Source organism: Colias croceus, chromosome 1, assembly GCF_905220415.1.
Source record: "Colias croceus chromosome 1, ilColCroc2.1".
Classification (NCBI taxonomy): Eukaryota; Metazoa; Arthropoda; class Insecta; order Lepidoptera; family Pieridae; genus Colias; species Colias croceus.
The window spans coordinates 14,051,795-14,061,794 of NC_059537.1; the positions used below are offsets into that span (position 1 = coordinate 14,051,795).

Genomic DNA, 10,000 nt, shown 5'->3' on the forward strand with positions numbered 1-10,000 from the left:
GAAATCAGATATTATTGGAATGTAGTATTAACGGAAGCATGCCAGTCAAGAGCAAATGTGGTACAGGAATGCGGTATAAAATCTGTTGTATGCATTTTGCTGCTATGGTATTACAGCCATGCGGGATGGCGCATGCTCCGGAAAAACAGAATAATTTAGTATTCGATTGTTTTATTAAATTACTAGCGGTCCCGGTGAACTTCGTACCACCCAGTCATTGAATGTGCTGTTTGTTACCTTTTAGCTGAACTAATTTCAGTTTTGAGGAATGTAATATAATGATACAAAATAAATACTAATCTTCTAATATATAAAAATCAATGCCACTTTTCGTTGTAATTCCATAACTCGAGAACGGCTGAACCGATTTCGATAATTCTTTTTTTATTATATTCCTTGAAGTACGAGGATGGTTCTTATGTAGAGAAAACGTTAATATGTACCACGGGCGAAGCCGGGGCGGACCGCTAGTATAGGTATATAATAGTTTTTTATTACGATGAACAACACAATATACAGTAGGTAATAGAAAAAAAAAACAATAATTACTTAATAACAGAGAAAATTATAAAACTAAACTATTTCGTGCAGCCTGTGATGCACTCGGATTCACTCTGTTCATTTTTGAGTTCGGGATTTGAGGCTCAACCGGTACCTGGAAATGAAATGTCACAGTTTACATTAACTAACATTGTTCACTTTACATTTTAACTAACATGCAATACATTTTAATTAAAAGGGCAATGCTGACGCGACGGTTTGAAATTAATATTAACATTAGGGCTTGCAATAGCGGAATTTAAATTTATATTTTTGGTTTTATTTTATGGCATTCAAATGCTTTATAAATATAAATTTATAAAGAATAGAAAAATAAATTAAAACACCCCATGTATTTAAAGTAAATTTCACTTTCCCTCAGTCAATAACATTTCAACAACCAAATATCACCCAAGTTTGTACTCAAAAAATCATATAAAACCATCTCAGTTTGTTCACAGGCCCTCTTCAAAATAGGAGAAACGTTAGAATATAAATGACAGCCCTAAATCTAAATAAAAAGACCAAAAGTAAATTGGAAGACATCATGTGTCTACAGATAAACACCTCACCCTGTGTGAATGCAGCGGCAAACATACTGGTATAGCATCATCGTGCAGACTAATCACATCCATTGTTCTATTGAAAGCACTTTCGGGGAAATGTAGGGAACATACTATGATATATCCTTTACATTTGGCTTGATATTTTCAGTTTCAATTGCTTCTAACCATTTTCCTTTTCTATTTTCACTTCTTGGTAACCTATAAAAAATGAATTTTTAGGTTATTATAATTTTAGTCCTGACCTGACTTATTTATAAATACATTTTTAAAGTACTATAAAAGCGACTAATCTTACTTAAGTTAAAATTCATATTAGGTAAATTTAAGTGTTTTATTTTTCCTTCTGCTGCTCTTGGCAAAATTAATTTGTTAATTTGGAAGTGTATTAACCAAAGCAACTATTCTTAAGATTAATGACACAGGTCACAGCCTTGGGAGACGCACGTCTTCATCGAACATTTTGCTAATGTCGATATTATAAGCCATCACCAGCACCCAAATTCATTATTTTACTAGAACGAAAATATACAAAATAAAGCTATATTTGGTAACAATTTTGCACTGAACATAGTCTGTGAATACTCCTCAATTCAATATACATGAAAATAACTAAATCAGCAAAGAAATAACTAATATTTCAGTCAAAACGTATACATACCGGTGCAAAGACAAACTTTTCTGGTTTTCATTCTTTCCGGAGCCACATCCCACAATAATGCGCTTTGGCATTATGCCACTATTTGTCCTTGACCACTCTATATGTTTTAGACACAAATGTTTGTCACAATCACAAAAATATTCAATATTTTTCAATGTTTACTACGGAGCAATGACAGAGCATGTACATCGTAATAACGAGAACATAAAATGGCGACCGGCCACAGTAGGTATTTGAGCTAACTTCAAATGTCAAGCGGTATAGAATTAGCACTGACTGACGTATAGCCATATTTTTTCACATATCAGAATATTCATTAGTTAGAAAGAGACAGTATTAGTTTTATTATTTCGGTATCGAAATGCATGATATTTGTATAATCAGTTGTTTGTATAGAACAATATGCCCTGTCCATAGGATTCCTTAGTCATTGACTTTGACATGCGACAATGCGCTCTCTGGATTTTGGGGTTAAAACTAATTCTATATACCTACGTATACATATACGTAATACTAATAACTAGGTATATACCTACCTATTTTTTTTTTACTTAATAATTTAATATGTTGATAGTTGAAAATTGAAATCAAACTTCAAAATATGTGCCTGCTCACATATATTTGCGTCGTTATTGAAATAGGAGAGCTAACTGAAATATCATTTATTTTCAACATTTAAGAAATAAGACTAAAGATCTAAATGATTACGAAATGGATGGTATTTTAAAGATTTAGGTGATTTAAAAAAAACTTTTCACTTATAATAATAATTACAAGATTATTAGTATATAAATAAATTAGTTTCACTAAATGAATATTACCTACGGAGTCTATAAAAATAAGATATTTGGAAGTGCTAAATATTATTCGGTCAAATTTCTTAAAACATATTGAAGTAGGTATGTACTTACTAAGAATAATGAAGAAAACGACATTAAAAGAAATTAATACTTTATTTTTTAAATGCTTTCACTGTAATATTACATTTTATATAGGTACCTAAAACAAAACTGTCCGTGCACATAATTTTCAGTAGAAACTTTTGAAAGCCTGAACGTAGGGCTCGATTCAACGCACTTTCACCACACTCACGAGGACTAGAAACTTCACACGATTATCAACAAAATGAACTAAATAATAAGTTAATAAACTTCACGTATAGTAGCCGCCATTTTATGACAGAATTAACAAAATAATATTTTGTGATCTGCGAATTGCGATGTACTAACAAAATATTTTGTTAGTCAATGTTACCAATTAATAAATCATATTTTACACTTTTCATGTTAATTAATAAAATGTTTTCAATATAATTATTAAATCACACGCAGTATTTTTTATGTAAAATATTTTCCTGAATTAAAGTTCTATAGGATAGTGAATTAAAAATCTGAGATAATTGTTCTAATTCATTTAAACTTTGAAAATAGGGAATATAGAAAGGTTTTCATTTATCTTATTTTACTACATTGATTTCTTATAGACAACACTGAGAAGCTTTCAGAAAATGTTGCAAGTTTATTAATTTGTTACCATATGAAAATATGAAACGATTAAAATCGCAAAATTATTTAATGGAATTTAAAAAAAAAAGGTAAGCTTCGCATTCGATCTATTAAAATAAAATAATGTTTCAAGAATAACTGCCATTTATTTAAATGTCTCTAAACAATTTCCGATAACTTTAGAAAGTGCGATGCCATCTTTTGGGGATTTAATATAAACTGATTTAATACGTTTTTACACGCCAAAGTATAGATGACGTCGCTTTCTTTAATAAATGTCAGTTTGTTCTAGGTGTCCCCCCCCCCTGGATAACATGACAGATGTCAACAGCTGAGTGAACATCAGCTCTTAGTTTTAAATTCAATAAAATATATTATATTCAATAATTAGTGGTAAAAACAGTAATAATTAGTATTAGTTAACTATATTATCAACGTATGTGTATTAATTTATGTGAAGTACGCATTTATGTGACTGAAGCAACGTTTTGTACCTATAACGTGGATGTCAACGGCAACGGAAATTCAAATTCGAATTTCTTCGATAAACCAGGGGAGTACTAGTTCTAATATATCTACTATTTTTAACAATATACACAACATTCGCATTCATTTTAACTAATAACACTGCTCATATTTTATGAGTAACGTCACAATAAATACACGAGCGCATAGTTATCGTCTCACTTTGCTTGACAAGTTGGAAGCAATTTAGAGGACAAAAACTTATAGCTCCAGACAAAATATACTTCATTTTTACTAAAAAACTACTATTTATCTATTCACTATCTATCTAACACAAGTAAATTTTAGTATAATTGCATCATAAATACAATTTTTTAACATCTATTTCACCTGTTTCAGCAATTAAAATTACAACATGCTGACCCGCAAGGCATTGGCCAAAGACATGGAAAACAAACTAAAGGCCACACTACAGGATTTAAAGGCTTCACAATCCCTGTGTGAACAACTCTTGCTGGAGAGAGAGGAACATGAACTTGAAATCCAGAAAATAATTAAAAAGAACACAAGTTTGAAGGCCGAACTAGCTGAACTCCACACTCAATATATGGACAGCCAAAACAAGTGCACAGCCCTCCAAGACATTGTTGACAGCTTCCAACAGTGTTCCAATGACCACGAGAAGGCTCTCAGTCGTATCGTTGAACTGGAATGCAGTTTAATGGAGGTTCAAGAGGATAACTCCAAGCGGCTATGCAATTCATCCAACAGTCTTTATGGTGAACTGGTTGAATGTGGACAGTTAAGTGGCTTTGAAAACAGTAGGAACATTAAGTTCAATTCACATAACAAATTGAAAAAATATCTTAAATTATGTAAGTTTATAAAACGTACAAAATCAATTATTAGAAATAGATTTTCATGGAAAAATGTAGTACAATTACAAAATAAAAATAACAGTCTTGTGAAAGAGTTAGATAGTTATCATAGGGACTTAGAACATTATAAAATGTTATATGAAGTAGAAACTTCTGAACTGAAGGAGAAAATAGACTCATTAAATGGCACATTAATTGACCTCAAACAAAAATATTCGGCTGCCCAATTACAAATTAATGAACACATAAAAGAGGCAGATTACTTAATAAAGTTGAGCAATGAAAATATGGATCGCTTCGAGTCTCTGACCAATAACTATGTATGTAGGTGTTCCATAAGTGACAATGAGCAACCGTCCCACCGCCCCATAAGTCCATTGACTGCACTGATATACATAGTATTCAATCAACGGCAACAATTCCATCTACTAAAACGAAACATCTTTCTATGCAGGAAATTATTGTGTTGTCAGATAATATAGGTCAGGGATTTGGCGCTTTGCTTAACAATTTGGGGCATAAAGTAACTAATTTTTGTACTCCTAATAGTTCATTTACATATATCATGAATTCATTAGATAATTTTAGTTTTAATGAAAATAGTATTGTTATTATATTATATGGAGATAGTTTTAAATTAAAAAAACATGACATTGATATAGGATTTCAAAAAATGTTAAAAATTAGTAGTGAGACAAAATGCAAATTTATGTTGTGTACATTACCATATTTGCCTGGTTTGACACAAAATCAAAATAAATTTATCTATAATATTAACTTAAAATTATATAATTTAACAAATCATCATAGTGATGCATTTATATATTTTGACCTTAATTCTTGTACAAAATCTTTTTGTTTGACAAAGGATACAGTGTATCTGCCATTTAGATATAAGCGAGAACTTGCTATGTTAATAGCATATAATATTAACCAGTCTGGTACATGTTCGGTATCAGACCATCGATCTACTATAATTTTATGTAGTAGTAATTATATACATCAACCTAGGTTAAGTGTTGACAGACAATCTAGCCCTAAGCTAGATTTAAACTAGTATATAAGACAACAGCTAAGCAGACTTTTTCCATTGTGCATCAAAATATTCAAGGCTTGGCTAGCAAATTGTTAGAAATAGAATTGTTTCTGAATGATAACAATATTAAAATATTTTGTGTAACAGAACATTGGCTTAAACAATGTCAGTCGTTAGTAAATATTGAAAATTACAAATTAAAAAGTATATACTTTAGGACACAGGCTATTCACGGAGGTTCTGTTATTTTTGTACATGATAGTGTAAAATGTAAAGAACGAACTGACATTGTTAGTCTTTCTGTAGAACGGACCATTGAACTGTCCTGTGTGGAGCTGGAGCGTTATATTATTGTTTGCGTTTATAGACCCCCTTCCAGTGACTATAATATGTTTGAGACAGTCATGGAAGAAATATTAAAGCGTCTAAGCAGGAGTAAAAAAAAAGTTATAGTATGTGGCGATTTTAATATTGATTTACTTTTACAAACACAAACGGCTACACGAATTGTTAATTTATTTCAGTCATTTAATCTATATAAACTTTTTAACGAACCCACACGAATTACACCTACTTCTGCAACCTGTATTGATAATATTATATACTGTGACTGCATCTGTTTAGAGAAAAATATTCTCAATACATTGACTTCGGATCACTGTGGCCAGAAAGTAGTTTTTGAATGGGATTGCATACCTACATTTAAAAGGATTAATGTTAGGCCTATAACTAAAAAAGGCATTAATAAATTTAGGAATAATATTAATAAAAACCTGCCCATACTAAATGATCAATCCTTTCCTAATAGTCCTTGTGAAATGTTTAAAAAATCTTTTTAATTTAGTACATAATGAATTTGAAAAAATATTTAAAGTTAAATCTTTAAATATTACCAAGGATTTACCATTTAGTAAATGGGCGACAGCTAGTATACATATGTAGGTGCAGGAACATTCTTTATGAATTATAGGGTATGAAGCTAAAAAATATAGTAAAGACCCATCTTTCCTTAGTTATGTTAGAAATTACTCAAAAATTTTTAAAAAAGTTTGTTTTACTGCAAAGCGTTTGTATATCAAAGATAAAATACGCGACTCTGGTAATAAAGTTAAAACAGTTTGGTCTATTATTAACGGTGAAATGGGTAAAAGCAAATCAAGTAATACCATAAAACTTGTAAATAATGACAGGGTTATTGACAAAAGTGCTGATGTTGCGCTTGCTTTTGAAGAATTCTTCAGTAGTGTCCCTGCTACTATTACTAATAGTTTAAATTCGTCTTCAGCACTTGCAGAAACCTTTATGAGGGACCATGTTGCGGGGTGCAGTACATTATTTGAATTACGACACGTAACTGCTAGTGATATTGTTACTGCCTTTAAGACGCTTAATCTAAAAAATACTTGCGATCTTTGGGGAATGTCCGTAAATTTAGTTAATAATATAATAGAAAATATTGCGAAAAATTTAGCTTTCATATTTAATAAGTGTTGTGACTATGGTACATTTCCTAATTTACTAAAGCTTAGTAAAGTTATACCTCTATTTAAGAAGGGCGATCAAGAAGACTGTAACAATTATAGACCTATCTCTATTTTACCAACATTAAGTAAGGTATTCGAGAAGTTAATATTAAACCAATTGAGTAGTCATTTTGCATCTAATAATTTACTGCACACCAAACAGTTTGGTTTCGCAAAGGGGCGCTCAACCACAGATGCTGGAGTTGCACTTCTAACACATATATATAAAGCATGGGAAAACTCAAAAAATGCTCTGGGGATATTTTGTGACCTCTCCAAAGCATTTGACTGCGTTGAACATTGTACTTTGTTACGTAAACTTAATCACTATGGAATTAAAGGAAAAGCCCAGAACCTCATAGCGTCATACCTGTATGATAGGATACAGACTGTAGTTGTTGATGGAGAACGTTCTAGCGGTGCGTCAATTAACATTGGTGTTCCACAGGGGTCAATTTTAGGTCCCTTCTTGTTCTTGGTATATATCAATGATCTTCCCTATTATTTGCAGGATAGGTGTGAAATAGTTCTGTTTGCAGATGATACCTCATTAATTTTTAATGTGGATAGGCATGACCCAAATGTTGACGAAGTGAACAGTGCTCTTTTACACATATCTGAATGGTTTACTGCCAATAATTTATTATTAAATGCCAAAAAAACCACTAAAACGTAAAAAAGTTGAACAGAGATATTACCTTGAACGGGGAGGTATTGCATCCTACTGAGTCTACTGTATTTCTAGGGTTTACATTGGACGAGAAACTACAGTGGGGAGCCCATGTCAACACCGCTGCAGGTAAGCTCAGTTCAGCTGCATATGCAGTCCGAAAAATAAGGCATCTCACCGATGAAGATACGGCTAGATTGGTTTATTTCAGCTACTTTCATAGCATTATGTCCTATGGACTTCTACTGTGGGGTGTGAGGGCTGCAGATATAGAAACTATATTTATCTTACAGAAAAGAGCCATTCGCTCTATATATAATTTACGTGCTCGGGACTCACTAAGAGATCATTTTAAGAATACTGGTATCCTTACTGTACCATCACAGTATATATTTAATAATATTTTGCATGTACACAAAAGCTCCGACTTACACACAAGAGTAGGAGATAGACACGATTATGGCACAAGGAACAGGAATAGAATTGAAATGCCATTTTTCCGATTAGCTAAAGTTAAAAATTCATTTATGGGTCAAGGTATACGCTTTTACAATAGAATTCCTCATAATATTAAAGAGTTTAGTATTATTATTTATTTAGGACAATGATGCTTGGGAGTTGGATAATAGACCTACGAATGGTGAAACAATAGTGAAGTGCAAGTGGGTTCTTAAAAAGAAGTGTGATTCAGAAAATAATGTGCGTTATAGAGCTAGGCTTGTAGCTAAGGGGTGTTCTCAAAAGTATGGTGTGGACTACAGTGAAACATTTTCCCCTGTTGTGCGACATACAACACTTAGGTTACTTTTTGCATTGTCTGTACAGTTGAATCTAGAAGTTACACATCTTGATGTAAAAACTGCTTTCTTGAATGGGGACCTGGCTGAGACAATATATATGCAGAAACCGGTTGGTTATGCTTGTTCAGATAATAGTAAGGTGCTTAAATTGAAAAAGGCTATATATTATGGTCTCAAGCAGGCATCCCGGGCTTGGCATAAGAAGGTAGATTCTTGTATGTTAATTGATGGTTATATAAAGTCAAAAATAGAGCCATGTTTGTATATTAAAATTGTTGGTAATAGTAGAACTATTGTAGCTTTGTATGTCGATGGTATGTTTGTTTTTTCCAACAATAGAGCTGAAAATAAACACCTTAAAACCATGTTAAGTAAAAATTTCCAGTTAAAAGACTTAGGTATTGTTAAGGAATGTTTAGGAATGTCTGTAAGTTTTAATAAGGAAAAAGGAACTGTTACATTAAATCAGAAGAAATATATAGATAAATTATTGTCTAAATTTTGCATGACTGATTAATCGTAAACAAGTAAATACTCCTATGGAGGTCAATTTAAAATGTAAAAAAGAGACTACTGGTAGTAGCCAAAATCCTTATCAGCAGCTTGTCGGAAGCTTAATGTATTTAGTTGTTCTTACACGACCCGACATAGCATATGCGGTGTCTTATTTAAGCCCATTTAATAATTGTAATACTGAAGAACATTGGCAGTATGCAAAGAGAGTGTTAAAATATTTAAAGAAAACAAAAGATTTAGGCTTGAAATATTGTAAAGGTAATAATAATAATAACATTGTAGGTTATGTAGATGCAGACTGGAGTAATGATATTAATGATAGGAAATCATATTCTGGGTATTGTTTTGTTTTGTCAGGATCAGTAATATCTTGGAGATGTAGTACCTAAACAAAAATGTATTGCTTTATCTAGCACAGAGGCTGAGTATGTATCAATCTCAGAAGCATGTAAAGAGGCAGTTTACTTAAGGAATTTGCAGAATGAAATCACCCAAAAATTGTATACTATTACTTTATTCAATGATAGTATGAGTGCTCAGAAATTGTTATCTAACCCAGTTTTTCATAATAAAACGAAGCATATAGATGTCAGATATCATTATTGTAGAGAAATAATAACTGAAAACATTGTTAGTGTTGATTATATGTGTACATCAGATATGCCAGCGGATTTGCTCACAAAGAGCTTAGGCCCTATTAAACATTACAAACATTTAAATACTCTAGGTATTGTTGAAATATGAATTATGTACTTTTGTTTTGTTTGTGATTTTGTATATTTTGAGTGGGAGTGTTGAAAGTATCAAAATATAGAAGTGACAGTTATGTCAAATGTATCTGTG

The 10,000-nt window shown here is 31.7% G+C and overlaps 1 long non-coding RNA gene across 1 annotated transcript; it reads right to left on the reverse strand.

Moving 5' to 3' along the window:
- Window positions 1–517: 517 nt before the first annotated feature.
- LOC123696921 lies at window positions 518–1,961 on the reverse strand. The gene is made up of 3 exons (XR_006752147.1): window positions 1,765–1,961; window positions 1,113–1,304; window positions 518–655 (listed from the first exon to the last, which is right to left on the reverse strand). It is a non-coding gene; the product is annotated as an uncharacterized LOC123696921 (long non-coding RNA).
- Window positions 1,962–10,000: the final 8,039 nt, after the last annotated feature.